This window comes from Ictidomys tridecemlineatus, chromosome 10 (assembly GCF_052094955.1).
Source record: "Ictidomys tridecemlineatus isolate mIctTri1 chromosome 10, mIctTri1.hap1, whole genome shotgun sequence".
Taxonomy (NCBI): domain Eukaryota; kingdom Metazoa; phylum Chordata; class Mammalia; order Rodentia; family Sciuridae; genus Ictidomys; species Ictidomys tridecemlineatus.
Window position 1 is genome coordinate 135781953 of NC_135486.1, and position 17353 is coordinate 135799305.

The following is a 17353-nucleotide window of genomic DNA, read 5'->3' on the forward strand; positions in this document are numbered from 1 at the left end:
GCCGGGTGGGGTCAGTCGGTACAAGCTGAGACCGAGCCCCATGGTCTAGACCAGTATGGCCACCCGCGCGCAACCACACTCGGGTCCAAAGAGAAGCAACGCTCCACCAGAGCGCCGGGTTCCCGCGGGGGTTGGCTGAGGAGGATCAAGGGAGCGGCGTCGTGTTGCTCAGCAACCGACGCAGGTCGCCCAGCCGGGCAGTTCCAGAGACCCTTTCGCAGGACGGAAGTGACGCATAGTGGGTGGGGCCTCAGAGGCTGGCGCGTTCTGCGGCGGGAGCTGGGCCTGCGGATGAGGCGGGGCCTGCGAAGAGAAGGAGACCCGTAGCCGAGATCTGAGACGTTGGCGCGGGGCGGGGCCTGCGTGGGATGGGCGGGGTCTGAACGGCCTGCGGTAGGGGTAACTTGCTGGGGGGCAGAGCCTACAGGCGTGATAGGTGGGGTCAGCGTGTGACGGGGCGGGGCCTACGGCGGGAATGGGCGTTTCTAGGGCGGGGCCTGCGGCGGGGCGAGCCACTACTCTAGGACCCTGTCCCCGCGCCTTGGTCTCCGCGGTGCGGCATTTCCCGGTGGCGGGTCGCTGTCTCAGGATCGAGCGCCTGAGCCAGCTTTCATAGTAGTGTGCGAGGAGCCCCGAGGGTGCCGCGCCCCGATCTGAGGTAACTCGATGTCTCGCGCACGCGGCTTCTCTCTGGTGGGAGCGGCCCGGTCAAGCACCGGGCTGAGGGGCCGCGGGACCGCGGGCGGGGCGCGCCGCCTGGTAACCGGCCTCCTCAGGCTGGCCCGAGCACCCGGAGCCGAGAGGTCACCGCGCTCGGGCCTGTGCGTCCGCTGACCGCCTGACGCTCGGGTCGCGGTGCCGGCGGAGTCCGGATCGGCCCTGCACTGCATCCGCTCTACCCGGCGCTGCGATGATAGGTGAAAGAGCGGACCCCGGAGGTGCCGAAGACAAAGTGCAGGGCAGAGGCGTGGACACCCGGCGTGCCCGCTGGGGCGGGGGTCTGCTGGCGCCTGGTTGGCTCGCAGTCTTTGCTGCTCCCTTGGCATGCTCGGGGCGGCGGGGTCATGAACCAGCTGCCACTGCGGAGAGGAAACCCCGGAGCGTGGAGAGACCGGGTTTGGTATTGTGGGTGTGGGGGGGTGTCGCCTGCTTACCCCCTCTACTCTTTCTTCTCTGTTGGCCTTTTCTCAGGTTCCTGTGCTGTTATCTGCTGCTGTGTATCAAAGTTTCTGTGGGTTAGGCCTTCCGAGTGTCCCTGCCCAGCTGACAGTCCCAGGAGAGTCTAACTGCAGGATGGCTCTCCCGCAGGGCTGGTGGCTGGAGTCCCTGACTTGCCTCAGGGCCTTTCCTTAGGACAGCTGAGAGAGAAGGGGGGTGGCTGGGGGGGTGGTAGGAAGGAGGTGGAAACCACTATACTTTTTATGACCTGACTTTTGGAGCCTGTGCATTCTATTCCTTAGGGTTACTAAGTACAAGGGACTCCACCTTCTGAAGGGAGACTTAACAAACAAACAGTTTGTGAACATAGTTTAAAACCACTGTACCACTTACCATCCCATCCTGTGGGAAAACTCCTAGTTTCTGTAATTCTGGCTGAAGTTCTGGGCCTCATTCATTTGGGCCCTAAATTTCTGTAAATCTAATTAGTTAACCACACATTGGTAAGGAGCCCTCCATCCTCCCTTGAGTGGGAAAGGGTCAGTCCCAACAAAACCTCACTGGGCATGTGGGAAAATGGATTCTCCCAAGGACTGTCAAGGTACTCTTACTCTAGAGAAAGTGTAAGTGTCAGGTAGTCACATCTGACTTGTGCCCTGTTTCTAATCCACTTGTAATTCATCTGCTCCTACAAGCTGTAGATTTCAAAGAAAATAGTTAATTAATGGTTTAGTGAATGGCTCTTCAGAGCTTAACTAGAACTGAACATTTTTTAAATTATTTTTTTAGTTGTAGATGGTCACATTATCTTTGTTTTATATATATATATATATATATATATATATATATATAAAAGAATGAATGACACTGACCTGCAGAAGAGCCACAGGTGAAACACCAACCCTAAAACTCAGAAAGAGTTATTGAGGACCAACCCAGAAAACTCGAAACTCACTGGGTGTGATGATTGCTCATCTGAAATGCCAATAGCTCTTATCCCTCAGCTTATCTTTAGGAAGTTCTGTGTGCCATCCTTGGTTGCTTTGAAAGTCCTTCATGTGAAGGAAAATAACTTGTTGAGGCTTTTGAATGCTGACTGCATGTGCTGTGAAATTCTGCCTTTGTCAGGGAATCATGACCTTAAAATTTGTTCTCAGTCGAAAAATGAATGTGGGCCTATTCTTTGCCTCGAGATTATTCTTGGTTCACTGTAAACAACTGGACTCTGTAACTGTCTTTGTCTGACATCTGCTTGGTCAGCTGGAAGCTCCAGTGCTGCCTTCTTAATGTTTGTGGTGTCCCTCAGACACCTCATATTGGATTGCTGTCAAAATACATGGGCCAGGGGCTTCAATTTTAGCTCAGTGGTAGAGTGCTAGCCTAGCATACATGAGGCATGGGATTTGATTCTTAGCACCACATATAAATAAATAAATAAAGGTATAAAAAATTGCACCTATAAAATATGTGAACCAGAAGCTAGGCATGGTGGCACACGCCTGAAGGGAGTTAAGTTCAAGGCCAGCCTCAGCAATTTATCCAGACCCTGTCTCAAAACAACAAAAAATAAAATGGGCTGCGGATGGGCTGAGGTTGTTGCTCAATGGTAGAGCACTTACTTGCCTAGCATGTATGAGGCACTGGGTTCTATCCTCGGCACCAAGTAAAAATAAATAATGTTATTGTGTCCATTTACAACTAAAAGTTTTTATTTTTTTTAAAGGGCTGGGGATGTTGCACAATGGTGGAGCATTCCTGGGTTCAGTCCTCATCATTATAAAAAGTAAATAAATAAAAACGCATTCTAGGGGCTGGGGTTGTGGCTTAGTGGTAGGGCGCTTGCCTAGCAGGTGTGAGTTACTGGGTTCGATTCTCAGCACCACATACACATAAATAAAATAAAGATTCATGAACAACTAAAAAATATTTTTAAAAACGCATTCTACTGTCATCTATAACTAATTAGAACAAATTTAGAAAGTGATTAATTAATAAAAAGCTACTACACCTTGCACCAAGCCTCTCTTCCCTGTTTATTTCAACATATTCTTCCCTCCTTCTCTCTTTTAAATTTGTAGGCACACACACCCCATTTTATTTATTGATTTTAATTTACAAGTGTAAATTATCCTTGATTTTTTAAAAAAAGTCTGCTTTGTAAAATTTTGTTATACCATCCAGTGTGGTGCGGTCATGTAAGCTGCTCTTCTCTGAGTAGGAACATTCAGCCAACTGAGCTAGAAATTTGGGGCAAACAGCAGGGGGCCTAGATCCAGACCTACCATAGGGCCTCACAAAGTGGCTGAGGTTGGCTTTGAACTTGCAGTCCTTCCTGCCTCCACCTCCTGAGCCCTGGGATTGCAGGTATACACACTGTACTCAGTTTTCCAGGTTCCTTTATAAAGTCAGAGTTAAGACTTGAAGACATGCAGCTAAAATTAAATGAAGTCAGACTTTAAAGCATGAAATACATTTTTTAGGATGAACTGCTTAGTTCTGACTGATCTCTTGTTCATTTAAGGGAACATTATTCATTGTTCCCTTAAAAGAGAATGGTAAAATACACAATTTAAAAATTGAGCCAGGGAGCTTGGGTTGTGCTCAGCAGTAGAGCACTTGCCTAGCATGGGTGGTGTCCTTGGTTTGATCCTCAGCACTGCATATAAATCAATAAAATAAAGGTATTATGTCCAACTGCAACTAAAAAATAAATATAAAAAAAATTAGCCAGGTGTGGTAGTGCATGTTTGTAATCCCAGCATCTGAGAAGGCTGAGACACAGGAGGATCACAAGTTAAAAGCCCACCTCAGCTACAGGGAGGCACTAAACAACTCAGTGAGACCCTGTCTCTAAATAAAATACAAAACAGGACTGGGGATGTGGCTCAGTGGTTGAGTGTCCCTGAGTTCAATCCCTAGTACCAAAAAACAAAACCTGAAAGTTGGGGATTCTTTTTTTCTGTGGTATGAGGAATTGAACCCAGGGTGCTCTACCACTGAGCTACATATGCAGCCCTTTTTATTTTTCTATTTTGAGACAAGAGTTTGTGCTATTCTGCCTCAACCTCAGGAGTGGCTAGGTAGGCATGCCCCACCCCTTGTACTCAGCATCCGGGCATTTATTATTAAAGCAACCTGAAATGATCTTTCTTCAAAAATGCAGTTTTTATTACATTTCTGTTTAAAAAATTAGACTCCCCTCTTTTGGAAATATCTATTGACTTTCCAGTTATTTGATCTGATAGTTTTCATTCTGTCCTTCCTGGAGATTTCATGCTTTCCCTAATTAAAAAACAATTAAAATGAGACTTTTGTTTTTACTTTCTGTTCTCTCTGATTGGATAAACTAATATTCTTAAAGAACTTTTGGGGGGGAAATGAAGTACCTGTTTTCTTTCTTTTGTTGTTGTTATTTGTTTTAGTGCTAGGGCTCAAACCAGGGGGTACCTTTTATTTCCTTTCTGTGTGTATATGGTATTCCTGCCTCTTTGAAATGTCTGTGAGCTACAAACTCTTGTGCAATTTTATTGTTCTTGCTCATAATGAGAATTGTATCAGCATAGGGACAGCCTGTTTGCTCCTGAGGACAGGTGTGGCAGCCCCAGTGGCTTTGGGCACAAGCACTAGCTGTGTTTGATTTCCTGGCAGCTCCACAGTGCCAGGGAGTGACGGGTGAAAACTCAAGGATTGTCCTACTTCAGGTTGCCCTTTGAGTCATTTATTCACCTTAAGCAATGTGTGTCATGTTACTACACTTTCCCACACATTTCCTTTCTTTTTTTGTTTTGTTTTATATGTCAAGAAATGTACTTAATAGTTATGATTTCAGAAGCTCAAAATTGATAGGAGGAAACTCCAGTCAATTATTCTCTGAAATTTATATGAATTTCCAATTTCTGTGCTGAAAGAACGGTGACTGAAAGGACACAGAGCTATGAATCTTTTCCTTAGTATCTTCATCTGTTACATTTTAACGGCTTTTCTTTCTGGAAGGCAGTGTTTTTAATTCCCATACCATGGCTTATACAAATGCACAAGTGCAATTTTGTTTTCCTCTAAGAACATCTGTTGAGTTGATGCTAACAAAAATTAACACTGCTTGGGACTTATTTCTCACCTCCAACACTGGATTTTGCTAGCACAGAGGTACATGTTTTTGTCCTTCCCTTGGAAATTTCAGAAGCCTTGTCTTTTAGGCTGGAGTGGTTCTTGAAGTCCCTGTGGCCCACAGGTAGTGGGTCCTTGCTGTGCTAACAAATGAAATCAGGAATATTGTTTACCCTGTTTGTAGTTTGCAGATGCTTCCTGGTGATATTAGAAGTAAAATACCCTTGGGCTGGGATTGTGGCTTGGTAGAACGATCGCCTAGCACGTGCAGGGCCCTGGATTCAATCCTCAGCATCACATAAAAATAAATGAATGGAATAAAGGTATTTTTTTTAAAAAGAAGTGAAATGTTTCTGCTGTGGTCACTGAAAATGCCTAGAGCATGTTTTTCTTACCCCCTTTCTATATGGAATTCAACAACAGCAGTTGCAATGTGAAACAAAAAGAAGAAAGTCAGAATTCAAACACCAACTCAGTTTAGGGCAAACCTTAGTTCTCTGTTGTTGCACTTCTTAGGGTCTGGTTAGCATGTGGAGCCCCCTGTGCATGCTGTGAGCCACTAGGCCTCACTTTTTGTCCTCTGCTGAGGTGAAGGCAGCCCTCATCCCGCACTGTTTGCCTTTGCTCCTGAGACTTCTTCTGACTTCTAGTGGCAGCAAAGAGTGAATATCCACACTAAGGGGCCTGCAGGTTTCCATTTCCAACAGGGAGGAGAATTTCCCATTCTGTTCCCAAAGCCTCTAGGTCATTGTGCTCACCCCGCAGCAGCCTCACTACCTGGTAGCAGAGGCTCTAGCACTTAACTGTTATGTTTCATGTGCACAGGATGAAGAGGCTGAAAGTAAAACCAGGCAGGCAGTGCAGTGAGCCTAGACTTCTTGCAGGTACACATTTCTCACATCTTCCTTTGAATTTCTTGTACTGTACCAGAAAGAGGCCTGAGAAAACCCAAGGAATCATCTGTGAAGTTAAAAAGTAGCCACTCTGGAAACCTACCCACGTCAGAAACTTTAGGTTAACGTGATAATGGGGAGTTCACCTTTTTGTTGTCAGCTTGCTAAGAGCCAAATGGCTTGACTCCATGGTTATGATTAAGTGCCAAAGTACAGCCTGGCCCAGGGAGAGTCCATGAGGACTTTCTCTATCAGGCCTCCAGAAATCTTGTCTCATTCCCTAGGCATTTTCAGTGACCACAGAAGAAAAGCATGGATACCTTTCTGCTGTTGGTGAGCAAATCTTTGAACCTGTCTCTTGCTGTCCTTATTTTCAAACTAGGTGAAATGTGAGCCAGCTCGCTTTGACTGTGCTGCTTTTGAGACCTTTAATACTACACCTGTTTCCTGGTGGCTAAGTAGAGTTCCCAGGAAGACTTAGCTCAGGATTTGGGGGTCTTGGGAAGAAACTTCCGATCAGCTCTTTAATTTTCCGGAGATTTCTGCATCTGTGTCCAGCGCTCTCACAGCTCTTCTGAAGCAGGCATTGAAGCCATGGGGAGGATGCTTAGCAGGAGAGCGCCTTCCCTTTGGCATTCACTTGGATACATGTGATCCAGCCTAAGGACCCTGCAGGACTCTGGTGTTTGCCTGATGCCGTTGTGTATTTGGGCTAAATGCTGTGAATATCTTTTTCTTCCCCTCTGTGGAAAGGGAAATGAATGCAGTGGGTAGTTTTCAGGAAGCCACTAATTATTTTGAAAAAGAGAATTGCAGCATGCCAGAGTCTGGCTGTTCTTCACAGTGGGACTCCAAGTTACCACAAAACTCCACTGTTAATCTGTGTTCTCTCAAACACAAATGATACAAAACAAAAAGTTTCTGCCTTTGGAATAAACTAGCTTTGTAGTGAGGTGGCTCTGAGGTATGTGTGGGGCTGCTTGTGGGGAAGCTGGTTCTTCTTGAACTTGAATGAACCTCTGATCCTGCCTCCCTTTGTAAAGTTTTTCCGTTTTGTTTGTTTGTTTGTTTGTTTGTTTGTTTTGGTATCAATGTTTAACCCAGGGGTGCTTAATGAGTGAGCCATATCCTCAGCCTTTTTTTTTTTTTTTTTTGCATTTTATTTAGAGACAAGGTCTCACTGAGTTGCTTAGCGCCTCGCTAAGTTGCTGAGGATGGTTTTGAACTCAGGATCCTCCTGCCTTAGCCTCCAGATGCTGGGATTACAGGCGAGCACCACCACACCCAGCAGCCTTTCTTTCTTTCTTTCTTTCTTTATTTATTTATTAAAAATTAATATCTATTTATTTATTTATTTTAGTTTTCGGCGGATACAACATCTTTGTTTTGCTTGTGGTGCTGAGGATCAAACCCGGGCCGCACGCATTCCAAGAGAGCGCGCTACCACTTGAGCCACATCCCCAGCCCAGATTTTATTTCTTTTTAACTTTTTGTTTTGACTACTTATGAATTCAAAAGATTTTGCAAAAATAATATCAAGTTGTCCCTGCAGCTTCCCCGTCCCTGAATAGAAACCTCACGTTTTGCAGCAGGAAGTTCACATTAGGTAGGCCTTACCCTTTCAACTTTCACATGCACTCATTCGTTTGTGTGTCTGGCTTTTTCTGACTCTTCAGCACAGAGAGAGAGCTGTGTGACAGCACTGTGGTCCAGGGACAGAGCAAGCAGAAGCCATCTCACACAGGAGGGATCCTGCCTTCAGTTCTGAGCTCTCACTAGCTTTGTCTGGTGTCTATCACTGTGCTCAGGGCAAGCTTCCCAGTGGTGCCTGTGTGGCTTGCTCTTAGACACTCAGCTCAGGTGGGAATTTCAAGGGAAATGAACCCCTGGGTATGATTTATTGTGTTAGCATAGGGAGGGGCAAGGCTGTCTTCTCTCCATCTGTGTAGGTGTGCTTGTAGGATAAATAGCATTATATTGTTTAATTTGGGTCTAGGGTCCTACCAACACTTGGCTCCTCAGTTTTCTCTCATAAAGAACAGAAGACTTCAGAGAAGGATCACATTATCTTTCATCTATTTTTTATGAAGTATCTTTGTTTTGTTTTGGGGGCATGCTTGGAAATAAAAACCAGGGTCTTGTGCATGCTAAGCAAGTAATCTACCACTGAGCGACACACCCAGTCCTATAAAGCATCTTTACTTTTACTGGGACAAAAGTCTTGGAACTCTGTTAATGATTAGGAGGCAGGCAAGAAGCATGATGCTGCCTAAGTTCTCCTCACTACCTGAGCCACCTCTCGCTTCTGTCTGTTGGCACTGGTGTGCGGCTCCCTTCCATGAAAAGCCTGTCAAACCTCCAAAGACATTATGGGCAGAATTTAACCTCTCTTTTTTGAATCATTTATTATTGACCCAAATTTAAAAATACCTGTGTGGGGCTGGGGTTGTGGCTCAGTGGCAGAGTGCTTGCCTTGCACATGTGAGGCACTAGGTTCAATCCTCAGCACCATATAAAAATAAATGAACAAAATAAAGATATTGTGTCCATATATAACTAAGAAATTTTTTTTAAAAAAGGATTAAAAAATAGCTGTGTGAGGGATGCCAGCCTTTGCCAGGATGAGGACTGTGGCCTTCTGGCATGGCCTGCCATAGTGAGCAAGGCCTGACTGACTGACTGTGGCCAGTCCAGCAGAACTGAGAAACCCAGTTGCAACAGCTATCTGAATCAATCTCTCTCTCTCTCTCTCTCTCTCTCTCTCTCTCTCTCTCTCTCTCTCTCTCTCTCTCTTTCTCTCGTGCTGGAATTGAACCTAGGACCTTGCTTGTCCTAGGCATGTGCTCTGCTACTGAACTACACTTGTAGCCCCTGTCTCTACATTTTAATGATAGCCAGGGGAAGAGTTTTGTTTATTTCCCCAGGACTTTGGGTATTGTGCTAGTTGCTGTCTTTAGACTTTTCTAGACAACTGGTGAAAGAATATAGGGGATAAAAAGGAAAATTAGCAAACCCTGGGAGGCCCAGCTGGGTTGTTCACAGAATTGCCAATCTGGTAGGTGCCTAGCCTAAGGAGTGCCCTGATGAGACCCTGCCGTGGCCATGGTCCTCCTGCATCCTCGGCCTCCTGTCTTCCCTTCATGCCTGTCATTTCCTGAGAGTGGCTCTCTGTTCCTTCCATCAGCCCTACATACTCTTGGCATCCTTCTAACCAGTCCCTTTCCACCTAAATTAGCCATAGTCCTCTGGCAGCCAAGAACCTTGCCAAACTTAGAGTGGGAGCTCTGTCTGAGCTGCCCCAGTGAGGAGGTGGTAGGCCAGAGGTGAGGAGGTGGTAGGCCAGAGGTGAGCAGGCATTTTGCACCTGTGTCCACCCAGTGGGTCAGATGACGGAGGGGTGTATGGCTCCAGAAACGTGGTCTGACACCTTGAATCTGTGCTCCTGGGTCATGATGCTCCCTTTGTGGTGTAATGAGATAAAAGAAATACTCCTGAGAAACCAAGAATTCTATTGGCTTTGAGTCACAAGTGGTTAAGAAACCAGAAAAGAACTAATAAATAACAGTTGCCACATTCCTGGAGCAAGGCCTGACTGACTGACTGTGGCCAGTCCAGCAGAACTGGGAAACCCAGCTGCAACAGCTATCTGAATCAATCAATCTGTCTATCTCTTTCTCTCTCTCTCTTTCTCTCGTGCTGGGATTGGTAGGATTCAAAACGAAGGGCTGTAAGCATAGAGAATAGAACAATGTTTGCCAGCCTCTTGGGGACACTGGAGGGTCAGTAACTCCCATCACATGGCCAATGGTCATAATTATAGTAGATGAAAGCCTCCTGCAGTGGATTCATACACAGGCTTTACAAACACCTGGAGTACATGCAGGTGGAAAAGGAATGAGATGCTCTTCCAAGGCAAGCTGATCTGAAGTTGGTGAGGAGAGCAGCTTTCAGCTCAGAATGCCTGTGCTTTCCGACAGCGGGGTTGGGGCAACATGGTAGGGGTTTCAGCATCCTCTCTGCAGTAGCAAGAAAGCTCTCAGCTGAGGCAGCCTCCGTTTCAGGACCGTGGAGAGCAGCACTTCCCAGACTTGGTGCACCACTTGAGGTCTTTACTGGATGTGTGAGGCAACTGTTAGAATTATTTTTATTTAAAACTTTTCTTAAATCTTCTCAACTTTTTCTATGTAAATATATTTTCAAAGGAAATGTTGGAGTCAAGAGCTCAGTAGGAACCTGGCTGGAGCCCAGAGCCCTGGCCCCTTGGTACATGCCGGCTCTCATCCACTTCCCCCAGATCCCCATGGCTGCCCTGTAGTTCTTTCGCCCTTACACCCTTCTAGCTGCACACCCTTCCAGGTGCTACTGCTACTCCAGAAAACCAGAATAATAGCTTACAACATCTGCAGTTCTGAAAACTAAAAACAAAGGAAAAATATGAAAGCAGCAAGACAGAATTGATATTTCATTTTGTGGAGAAGACAATTTAAATGACAGAAGATTTTTCATCAAAACCATAAAGGCCAGAAAGATGCAGCATAATTTGTTCTCAATTCTGAAAGAAACAGACCTACCAAACCCTGACGAATCTTCAGTGATAGGAAAGAAGGCATCCTCCATGAAGGAAAGACAAGTGTTTCACCTGCACATAAGAATGGCTGAGGGAGGGCTGGGGTTGTGGCTCAGAGGTAGAGCGCTCGCCTAGCATGTGTGAGGCACTGGGTTTGATCCTCAGCACCACATAAATAAAAGATATTATATCCACCTATAACTAAAACATAAATATTAAAAAAAAAGAATGGCCGAGGGAGATTTTTGGAATGGAAAGGAATGACAGTCTTGGAATGTTAGGAAGAATAACAGAAAAAGAAAAATATGGGCAAATTTCATAGACCTCTCTTCTTGTGAGCTTCCTAAGATTTGACAATTGAAGCAAAAGTTTCTACTGAGGTGGTTCTGTATATGTACTTTAGTCCTACTAAACAGGGGAGGAGGGTCCAGGGACTTCCAGCATTAAGGTGTCCCTACTTCACTCCAGCCAGCAAGTACTGACACCAGTAGGTTGCAATGAGTCAACCAGTATAAAGTACTATGCATAGTAACCACAAAAAAAAAAACAAAAAAAAAACCTGTAGAAACCCTATAGCTAGCTGGGTGCAGTGGCATACGCCTATCATCCTGTCTCAAAACAAATAAAAAGGGCTAGGGACATAGCTCAGTGGTAAAGTGCACCTGGGTTCAATCCTCAATGCCAAAACCAAACAAACAAATAAACAGCAACAACAATAAAACCCAAATCCAACCTGATATGTATATCAAATGGGAATTCTAAAATTCAAATTACCCGCAGGAAGTCAAGGAAAAAAAAAAAAACCAGGAACAACAAAATAGAAGGATCAGGGCTGGGGATATAGCTCAGTTGTTAGAGTGCTTGCCTCACGTGCACAAGGCTCTAGGTTCAATCCCCAGCACCACAAAAAAAAAAAAAAGAAAAGAGCAAACAAAACAAGAAGGCAGTTTGAAGGCCTAACTGAGAATTCCATGAACAGTAAGTGGTCTGACTATACAAAGTAAAAGATTGGAAAAGTGAATTAAAAAAAAAAAAAAAGAACAAACTCTAATCTGTGTGCTGTCTAAAAGAAACTCATTTCAAATGTAATGATATAGATGGGTTGAAAATGAAAGTATGGAAAAAGACATTCCATGCATGCATTAATCAAAGAGAAGAGAAGAGTGACGTATTGCCAGCAGATCGGACAGAGCAGGAAAATCAGTAGGGACAGAGTAGGAAGCCACATAACGAAACAAGAGACAACCCACCAAGAACATGTAGCATCTTCATCACGAATTTCAACAAACGATAGCACACAACTACTGTGTGATCCAGCAACTGCTGCAGGGAAATGGATCATTCAACCTGCTTGTGAATGTTCATAGCAACTTGTTTCATGTTGGCCTATGCTGGAAGCCACCAGTATCCCCACAGAACTGACTAAGTGGCCACTTACACAGCAGTACCCAGTGACAAAAGGACTGTGGAAAAGGCAGCCATGGGACAGTCCCAGAGCATGATGCTGGGTAGAAATCCAGGATCCAGCATCAGTTCACAGGCTGCTTCCATTTACAGGCTTTCTCCGAATCATAGCACTTGAGAAATGGGGAGTGTGTGGTAGTCGCACCTTGGGCGTGGAGGGGCAGGTGGGTGTGACAGCGCAGGAAGCACGGGGCGACTGGCCACACTGCACTGGTGCACATGCTCACAGTGCTACTTCTGAGCTTTGTGAGTCACCACGGTTGCCATGTGACTACCAGAGAAACGGTGAAGGGTACATTGGACTTCTTAGAACCATCTTCACAACCTTCTGTAAACCTGTACTAAATTCAAAATAAAGAGTTTAAAAGGAGGGCTGGAGCTGTGGCTCAATGGTAGAGCACCTGCTTAGCATGTGTGAGGCCCTGGGTTCAATTCTCAGCACTGAATATAAATAAATGAATAAAATAAAGGTCTAAAAAATATTTTTAAAAAAAGTTTAAAAGGAAACCACAGTTGATCAAAACTGAAACTTTCACACCTGTGGGGAGGAAGGATATGTGTTGGGTACAGATGTTCATTTGTGTACTATGTAGAATACTTGCACACCACCATGGGGAAGGAACTGTTGTATGTGAATGCCTGCAGGACTCCCTGGGAGATTCTAGAGGAACCTCCCCATACAAAAATCTGTGTTCCTTGGTGAGTCTTAGTGACTCTAAGTCTCAAACAAAGCACTTGACCCTTGGGCAGCTCCAGTCTGGAAATAGGATAGGTCTTTAAACTTGAAAAGAGGAATCAACAGGACACTTGAGATGGGAAAGAGGCTCCTAATGTTTGCAGAAGACAAGGATGACGTGAATGAGGCCCTGGGTTCAAGCCCCAGCACCACATAAATAAAAAAGATGTGAAGGTAATGATGTGAGTCCCCTGCTGCACACTAAACCAGATGCCTTGTGACATCTACACTGCTCTGCCACTTTGCACAGAAGACTGGAAGCCCATGTGGATACAAGAAACAGCTCCAAAAAGTGGGCAGGCCAAGCACAGTGGTATGCACCTGTGGTCCCAGCTGCTCCAGTGACTGAGGCAGAAAGATCACAAGTTTAAGGCCAGTCTCCAAGAATTAGCAAGACCCTGTCTCAAAACAGAAAAGAAAAAAAGAATGGTATGTAGCTCATTGGTGGAGCCCTGGTGTAGCATGTGTGAGGCCCTGGGTTTGGTCCATAGTACCACATAAATAAATAAATTGCATTTATTTATTTATTTGTTTATTTATTTATTTTAAGAGAGAGTGAGAAAGAGAGGGGGACAGAGAGAGAGAGAATTTTAATATTTATTTATTGTTTCTTAGTTCTCAGCGGACACAACATCGTCGTTTGTATGTGGTGCTGAGGATCGAACCCGGGCCACATGCATGCCAGGCGAGTGCCGCTACCGCTTGAGCCACATCCCCAGCCCCAAAATTGCATTTATTAAAAAGCAGACTATAAGAAACATTTTCCACTTAGTATTACTATTAAAACAGGATTCTGATAAAATGAAATCTAAGTCAAAATGCTCAAGTGGTGGCTAGAATTCTATCATATTTTCAGCTCAGTGCAACATAAATCTGCAGGTATCACGCACAAACAATTCAAAATTAAAGTTTATAGTGGAAAAGTCACCATGTTATAACTACCTCATCACAATGTACTTCAACCAAGATCTGCAGATATGCACCTCCGATAGGTAGGTGCTTTGATGCCAGGGTCCAGCCCCAGCGGAGATCCAGAGGTCCTGAAGGAGGAGTGGCATCAGCGAAAGAAGAGATGGGACTACGGGTTGCAAGTTACAAGCAGCCTCCAGAAAAACATTTGCTGCCCCTAGAGAGGGGCCTTTATTTTTATACCATTTTTGCAGGTGTTTTTTCAGGTAATTAATGGATAGCCTCAAAGCCCAAAACTTCTTTGATTTACATAATTTTCAAGAGTTACAATCTTTTCTGACACATATTGATTACCTAAGATATCGAGTTCAGTGTTCAAAATATTTTTCTATAACCTTTGGCAATGATGATTAAGCTTTTACATATTCACCTCAATCACTAGGTACTTGGCTACACAACTAGACTACATGCCTCTGGACCTATTATTAACTTCTGACTTTAAAGCATACCTATAATTATTTCATTAATCTTTAACTTTAAAGCATACCTATGATTATTGATAAGCTTTTTTACTTCTAAACTAAAGTGCCAGTAAAATGCACTTAAAATAGTGAAAGTCTATTACTTAAAAGCCTACTACTCTGAAGTACCTCTAAAATGTATTTATATTAATTTTACATTATTCTATTTTTAATTTCCAAGGTAATTTGTTTTTTTCATATGAGCTATTTAACTGCTTTCTTTAAAAATTTCCTTAATCCTTGGTCAAAGCACACCAATTCTTATGTCTTTGTAATCTTTTTTATTTTAATATTTATTTTTTAGTTGTAGTTGGACACAACACCTTTATTTTATTCATATATTTTTATGTGGTGCTGAGGACCGAACCCAGGGTCTCGCACATGCAAGGCGAGCACAACCCCAGCCCAGTAATCTTTAACTAAAGGGCAGGCTTTGTACCTCAACAGGGTGCTTATTGTAAATTGTTAAGCTTTTCTTAGGAACCTTGATTTGCAATCTTTTTCCCGTGAATTTCTTAAAGAATAACACTATTGTTTATATCCTGAGAGAGACTGAAACACACCTTGGGGCATGTCTTAATTATATCCTTAGTCTCATTCTGAGAATTTTCCTGCAATCTCAGGCAACATGTGTTTTTATTATTGAATGACATATGCCCTACCTATTATCCATATCAGGAGTATCATAAACAAAACACTTAACATTCCCTGTGGTTCTGGTTTCCAGATGGTGCGGCCCTACCACATCATCCCCCATACTGTGACCCTGTCAGACAGCGGGTGCAGATGCCTTCACCACTTTGAAAGTTAAAACTATTGGAGGAACTGCAAATAAGGAACATGTAAAAATGAGCATAGCAATGCTGAAGCATCAGAGCATTTTTAAAAAGTGACTCAGAGCGACAAATCTGAGCTCTTGCTGTTAGCCACTGTCCATGGATGTGTAAAGCACTAGTTTTACAATTCTGAGAAGGAAAATGTCACACTGCCATGTATAATCATCTCTTTGTGTGCTCTGGGCCACACATGATCTTCAGATCCTCTTTCAGAGTTTGATGCATCTCAGCTGATTTTCTCAGAAAGCTGCTTGTCACACAGCTGCAAATTTTTTTTTTTTTTTAGTTTTAGGTGGACACAATACCTTTATTTATTTTTATGTAGTGTTGAGGATCGAACCCAGGACCTCACACATGCTAGGCAAGCGCTCTACTGCTAAGCCACAACCCCAGCCTACATGGCTGCAACTTTTAATAAGAACCTGGGTATCGAGAGTCTTTCAGACGTCCTTAACAACCATGATGAAGCTTCTGGGCTAACTCCTTACTTTGTTTGCAAGGTGGAGTATGGTGGCCCATACTCCTGTAATCCCAACATCACAGGAGGCTGAGGCAGGAGGACTGCGAATTCAAGACCAGCCTCAACAACTTACCAAGGCCCCCAGCAACTTAGCAAGACTCTATCTCAAAAAATTAAAAGGTCAAAAAAAAAATTAAAAGGACTGTAGATGGAGCTGAGTGGTTAAGTGCCCCTGGATTCAATCTCTGGTACCAAAAACATTAAAAAGGCTGACATGGTGGCACATACCTGTAATCCCAGCAGCTTGGGAGGCTGAAGTAGGAGGATCATGAGTTCAAAGCCAGCCTCAGCAATTTAGCAAGGCCCTAAGCAACTCAGTGAGACCCCTATCTCTAAATAAATGTAAAAAAGTACTGAGGATGTGGCTCAATGGTAAAGGGCCCCTGAGTTCAATCCCTGGTACCAAAAAAAAGATAAAAAAGGCTGTGCCCAAGTGAAGTTTCTACATCTAGACCAGTACTGTGAATTTTTGAAATCTTCAGCAGGACCCCTATGGGATCCTGCTGAAGATTTCTATGCTTATCAGAACAGAAGCAGTGACTTTGGAGACTCTCCCTGGTTTTTATTGTTGGGGTGGGGTTAGCATGCAGGGCCTCCAGCATGCTAAGCATACTCTACCTCTGAGCTACACACCAGCCCTCACCTTTTTTTTTTTTTTTTTTTTTTTAATGGTGCTGGGGATTGAACCAATGGCCTTGTGCATGCAAGGCAAGCACTCTGCCAACTGAGCTATATCCCCAGCCCCCTCAGTCATTTTTAATTTAAATTTTTTACTATCTAAAAATGTTAAGGGTGAATAAATGATCACTGAGAAAAATGTATATAGTCATTTCTCTTTTAAATGATTATCAAGGAGTTGACTCACCAGTGGTCAGAAGGCCCCAGACCTGCATGCTAGTGGTCAACATGGGCATTGGACTCTTGATCAGCCTACAAAGTCCTCCTGCCATTGACTGTACAATCATCTACTTTCCAAGAGTCAGCTGTGGTTACCTTGGTCCTGCCTGTTAACTGTAATAGGATGTAGCATAATTCTTCTATAAACTGATGGCAGAGTGCAAATGGATTAGTAGTTTTATAAAAACTACTTGAATTCTTTAGGAAGACTTGTAAAGGTATAGGTCAGCAAACACTGTAATCTAATTTGAGGCCAGGCAAAGTGGGGCATGCTGGTAATTCCAGCAGCTGGGGAGGCTGAGACTGGAGGATCGTGAGTTTAAGGCCAGCCTCAGCAACAGCAAGGTGCTAAGCAACTCAGTGAGACCCTGTCTAATAAAATACAAAAATTGAGCTGGGGGTGTGGCTCAGTGGTTGAGTGTCCCTAAGTTCAATACCTGGTATCCCCCCGATCTAATTTGATATAAATATAAAAGATATAAAAGACTGAAAAAGTTTCTTATAAATCCAAGAGAATTCTACACTTGGGTCCCCAAGTTCTCCCTCTACTTTAAGTTGCAGAGTTGTGGAAGAGGAGCCCAGAGCTCTGGTCTGTGGGCCACACTCAGAGGACTTCCTCCTCCTACATCAGAGGATCAGTGAATACGTGCACATTTGTATGATTCAACTGACAGCAAAGTACGTTATCTTATTTAAGACAAGTTATCTTCACTATTTAAGACAAGTTATTTGTTCCCGTCACTTA

General features: G+C 44.0%; 1 protein-coding gene across 2 annotated transcripts in view; it reads left to right on the top strand.

The window, feature by feature from the left end:
- The first annotated feature begins 485 nt into the window (after nucleotides 1-485).
- The window catches only part of Fam234a (family with sequence similarity 234 member A), a 30207-nt gene continuing 13339 nt past the window's right edge, over nucleotides 486-17353 (top strand). For both annotated transcript variants that reach the window (XM_078024383.1, XM_005323668.5), the window contains exon 1: nucleotides 486-658. The gene's annotated coding sequence lies outside the window, so the exon portion shown is untranslated. The remainder of the gene's footprint in view (nucleotides 659-17353) is intronic.